Source organism: Lepidochelys olivacea (assembly GCF_965140295.1).
Source record: "Lepidochelys olivacea isolate rLepOli2 genome assembly, chromosome: 1".
In the NCBI taxonomy this organism is placed as follows: Eukaryota; Metazoa; Chordata; order Testudines; family Cheloniidae; genus Lepidochelys; species Lepidochelys olivacea.
Window position 1 is genome coordinate 110628638 of NC_140411.1, and position 6000 is coordinate 110634637.

A 6000-nucleotide genomic window follows, 5' to 3' on the forward strand; every position below is an offset into this window, starting at 1 on the left:
TATTAATTTAGTCTGCGTGCATTATATGTTATAAAGAAGGAAATTAAAAGTGAAGGCTAACCTGAAAACGACACCCTTGTATGGCAAAAGAAAGACACAATATATAATTTAATAACAGCATCAGCCTTTTGGTTTGAATTTCCTGGCTTGCATGAGCTTCATCATATGTTTTAGTATTTAATTTATTAAAAAAATCAAAAAGATAAAAAGATTCAATAAATGCTATAAATACATATTGAGTTATATACACAACAGAACGTATTCCTGATTTTTCATGATCAAGTAGAATCAATCTCACTGATTCAGTAGGTCACAGTTACGTGTGTGTGTAAAAAGTAGTAACCAGATCTGCTGGTGGCTGGTGTTTCAGGGTGAACCTTCTCTGCTCCAGAATTCTGCTTCTATTGTTTCTTTAAGGGAAAACTCCACCAATTGTGAAAATGAGACAGAGCTGTGCCTCAATCTGAATCAGTCGGAGCAGGTGGACTTTGTTACTGTGCTGGGGACTATAACAATATTAAGAGCCCAGATCATCAAAGGTATTGTGGTGCCTAACTCCCATAGTATGCTGTAGGCTGTGTGGCCGTCCCTCTCTGTCACTCTCTGAGGGAGGCCACGCCTCCTCGCTGCCACATCCCTCTAAAGGTGAGCTCAAAAGGGGGAAATTAGCTTCCAGCTGGGCAGCACAGAATGGCAGTCTATGAGCCCCAGGTTTTCAGTCAGGGTGGTGCAGCAAACAGTGAGTAGGCTCTGGCCTGAAGTCAGGGCAAAGCAGATAAGCAGTCTATAAATCCCAGATAAGGGTGAGCACCAGCACAGTTTAGGGGCTCAGGTAAGGGTGAGCACCAGCAGAGGCTAGGGTCATAGCTCGGCAGACAGTAAACTAACACGGGCCTGCTGGCCTAATATGGGGAGGCTGCCACCCCAGGGGTGGGGTATCAGAGGGTAGGAGGACACGGGCCGACCTGACTCCATTGCATGCCAGCCCAGGACCCTAACAGTGGCAGAGTGGTCCACCACTGGGTCAGCGGGGATCTGCCAGCAACACACTGACCTAGAATCAGGCCAGCTCTTAACCAAACAGTTGTCTAGTTCCCCATGGCTACTTCCTACATACCCGGGTTTTGATACCTATATGAAGTGAGCTGTAGCTCACGAAAGCTTATACTCAAATAAATTGGTTAGTCTCTAAGGTGCCACAATTGGTTAGTTTCTAAGGTGCCACTTTTCTTTTTGCAAATACAGACTAACTCGGCTGTTACTCTGAAACCTCTATAACATGGAGGTCCTCCATCTTCTTGGGAAGCTCTGGCCAGTCCCCAGGCAGCAGCCCCAAAAGCTCCTCATTATCTCGGTTGGCCAGCAGCCCAGGGAGATCTGGCCAGTCCTCAGTACAGCGGGGTTCCTCTAGAGGTTCCAGCAGCTGGTGGGATGTGTCTGTCACCCTTGGCAGCACCAACCCAACTGAGCTGTAGGGCCTGCTTTTTGGGCTTAAGCTTCCTGTTCCACCCTTCCGCTTCCGGCAGGGTGGACATGGCTCTCCTTGTTCTGCCCACCAGTGGGCATGTTGTGGTCCCTCCCTGTCACTCTCTGAAGGAGGCCACACCTCCTCGCTACAGATGCCCTCTAAGAAGGATGAAGAAGGAACAGAAGAATTTATGGACAGTAGTAATGATGGTGGTTAGTTTTCTTTTAATTGCGTTTGCTTTCCCTTGATTTATTATATATTGGTTAGCTATTGAGGAAGAATAGAGTCTGTGACTCTGGAGACAGATAACTTGTGTTGTGTCCCTAACAGAGCCTAACAAATGTAACCTCAGAAAGGGGAAATAAAAGTTTGGTTTTAAAAAAAATTGTGAAAAAACACAATTCTGCAGATGAGATAGTAGTGTGATTTACCTGTATAATTCTATGCCCCATTTTTTGTATGTACGAACATTATGTGTCTGTTTTTTTACTGTGCCAGAACACAGATTGTGAAAAACCTCTCCTCTTTCTGCAATGCCGCCTAGGTCTTTTTGCTGAGAGGTTACAATTATGTTAAAATCTAGCCATATGTATAAATAGTTTAAATTATTCCTTCCAACACATGTTACCTTGAATTGGTTGTTGCTGAGTTATCGGCTCTCATGTTGCCTGTTCACCTAAGTTTCCGGAGTTCCTCATGTTTTATGAGTCTTAAATTTCCTAAATCATTTTGTCATCTGAAAATTTTGCTTCCTTTCCTAGATCATAATAAATACATTATAGTCAAGTCGTAGTATGGATCCAGTAGCAACTCTGGTTACCTTTGTTCTATTTTGAAAATTGACTACTTATTCGTAGTCTTTGTTAGCCAGTTCTTACTCCATCACAACCTCCCAACTCCCAACTCCATTCCTGCTTACTGTAGTTTCCCTATTAGCATCTTGGGAGGGACTCTGACAAAGGATTTGTTAAAGTCCAGATAAACTAGGTCAATCTCCATCGTCCACTATTTTGTTGATACCATCAAAGAACTGCCTTAGAAACACTGCTTTCCATTTACAACACACACTTTGCTTCTCTACAAAAGAAAAAGGACACTAAACTTTCTAAACTACTACATGCCACAAGGGGCCACAGCAATGGTTCCCTCAACCCACCCAGCAATATTGTTAACCTATCCAACTATACTCTTAGCTCAGCAGAAGCAGCTGTCCTATCTCGGGGCCTCTCCTTCTGCCCCTCCACCCCCACGAACATGATACAGTTCTGTGGTGACCTAGAATCCTATCTTTGACGTCTCCGACTCAAGGAATATTTCCAACACACCTCTGAATAACATACTAATCCACAGAGACCTCCCTACCAACAATACAAAAAGAAGGATTCTAGGTGGACTCCTCCTGAAGGTCGAGACAGCAGACTGGACTTCTACATAGAGTGCTTCTGCCGACGTGCACGGGCTGAAAATGTGGAAAAGCAGCATCACTTGCCCCACAACCTCAGCCGTGCAGAACACAATGCCATCCACAGCCTCAGAAACAACTCTGACATCATAATCAAAAAGGCTGACAAAGGAGGTGCTGTTGTCATCATGAATAGGTCGGAATATGAACATGAGGCTGCTTGGCAGCTCTCCAACACCACTTTCTACAAGCCATTACGCTCTAATCCCACTGAAAGTTACCAAAAGAAACTATAGCATTTGCTCAAGAAACTCCCTGAAAAAGCACAAGATCAAATCCGCACAGACACACCCCTGGAACCCCGACCTGGGATATTCTATCTACTACCCAAGATCCATAAACCTGGAAATCCTGGGCGCCCCATCATCTCAGGCATTGGCACCCTGACAGCAGGATTGTCTGGCTATGTAGACTCCCTCCTCAGGCCCTACGCTACCAGCACTCCCAGCTACCTTCGAGACACCACTGACTTCCTGAGGAAACTACAATCCATCAGTGATCTTCCTGATAACACCATCCTGGCCACTATGGATGTAGAAGCCCTCTACACCAACATTCCACACAAAGATGGACTACAAGCCATCAGGAACACTATCCCCGATAATGTCATGGCTAACCTGGTGGCTGAACTTTGTGACTTTGTCCTTACCCATAACTATTTTACATTTGGGGACAATGTATACCTTCAAATCAGCGGCACTGCTATGGGTACCCGCTTGGCCCCACAGTATGCCCACATTTTTATGGCTGACTTAGAACAACGCTTCCTCAGCTCTCGTCCCCTAATGCCCCTACTCTACTTGCGCTATATTGATGACATCTTCATCATCATCTGGACCCCTGGAAAAGAAGCCCTTGAGGAATTCCACCATGATTTCAACAATTTCCATCCCACCATCAACCTCAGCCTGGTCCAGTCCACACAAGAGATACACTTCTTAACACTACAGTGCTAATAAACGATGGTCACATAAACACCACCCTATTCCGGAAACCTACTGACCGCTATTCCTACCTACATGCCTCCAGCTTTCACCCTGACCACACCACACGATCCATTGTCTACAGCCAAGCTCTGCGATACAACCGCATTTGCTCCAACCCCTCAGACAGAGACAAACACCTACAAGATCTCTATCAAGCATTCTTACAACTACAGTACCCACCTGCGGAAGTGAAGAAACAGATTTATAGAGCCAGAAGAGTTCCCAGAAGTCACCTACTACAGGACAGGCCGAACAAAGAAAATAACAGAACGCCACTAGCCGTCACCTTCAGCCCCCAACTAAAACCCCTCCAACGAATTATCAAGGATCTACAACCTATCCTGAAGGACGACCCAACACTCTCACAAATCTTGGGAGACAGGCCAGACCTTACCTACAGACAGCACCCCCAACCTGAAGCGAAATACTCACCAGCAACCACATACCACACAACAGAACCACTAACCCAGGAACCTATCCTTGCAACAAAGCCCGTTGCCAACTGTGCCCACATATCTATTCAGGGGACACCATCACAGGGCCTAATAACATCAGCCACACTATCAGAGGCTTGTTCACCTGCACATCTACCAATGTGATATATGCCATCATGTGCCAGCAATGCCCCTCTGCCATGTACACTGGCCAAATCTGACAGTCTCTACGTAAAAGAATAAATGGACACAAATCAGATGTCAAGAATTATAACATTCATAAACCAGTCAGAGAACACTTCAATCTCTCTGGTCACTCGATTTCTGATCTCAAAGTGAGTATCCTTCAACAAAAAAACTTCGAAAACAGACTCCAACAAGAGACTGCTGAATTGGAATTAATTTGCAAATTTGATACAATTAACTTAGGCTTGAATAGAGACTGGGAATGGTTGATTCATTATAAAACGTAACCTATTTCCCCTTGTTTATTCCTCCCCCCTTCCCCCCCCCCCCATTCCTCAGACTTTCTTGTTAAACCCTGGATGTGTGCTGGAAATGGCCCACTTTGATTATCATACACATTGTAAGGAGAGTGATCACTTTAGATAAGCTATTACCAGCAGGAGAGTGTGGTGGGGGGAGAGAAAACCTTTTGTAGTGATAAACACCCATTTTTTCATGGTCTGTGTATATAAAAACATCTTCTGTATTTTCCACAGCATGCATCCGATGAAGTGAGCTATAGTTCACGAAAGCTTATGCTCAAATAAATTGGTTAGTCTCTAAGGTGCCACAAGTACTCCTTTTCTTTTTGCTTTCCTTTAGATACTAGGAAGTGGTGTTAGCAACAGTTGGAAACTCTCCAGAAATGTTTCTAGTGTAGAGTTTGACTCACCAATGTTAGGGGGCTTATTCCTTCACCCACTTACTTCCCTGGTCCTTCTCACATGAACAGAGAGCAACAATACCCGAAGTCCAAAGGTGCAAACAATTCGATGTTTATTGGGGTGAACTTCCAGCAAGCATGATTCCAGTTTCCTTCCTTAGTATCCTCCTTCCCAGCTCTGACACCACAGAGCCTTACACCTGTGTCCCTGTTCCCATTCCTACCCTTAGCCAAACATGATTCCAACTTCCTTACTCCCATTCCCTGTTCCCATTTCCCCCTTCAGCAAAACATGATTCCAATTTTCTTACCCCCATTCCCTGTTCCCATCTCCCCCTTTAGCAAAACATGATTCCAATTTTCTTACCCCCATTCCCTGTTCCCATCTCACACACCCACATGCCCACCCCCACCCCCACCCCGTCACTTCCTCATTGACTACAGATTATATAGTAAAACTTGAGTTCTGCTTAGCTATACCTTAACCAATCATTTTCCTGAAATTTAACTAACCAATCCTAACATATTGTAACATGATTATGTAACCAATTATATCCCACCACCTCAATTAGTTTACACCCAGCAAAATTAATTATACAGCAGACAGGAACAATCACAGAACCAGACAGATTATACAGACAAACAACAGCAAAGTGGGAACTATAATGACAAAACAATGCAGAAGTGAGGATTTCACATCCCAGCTATTGATAAGTGAGTTCTTGCCAGACAGGATGCTATCAAACTAAGTTTCCTTTTAC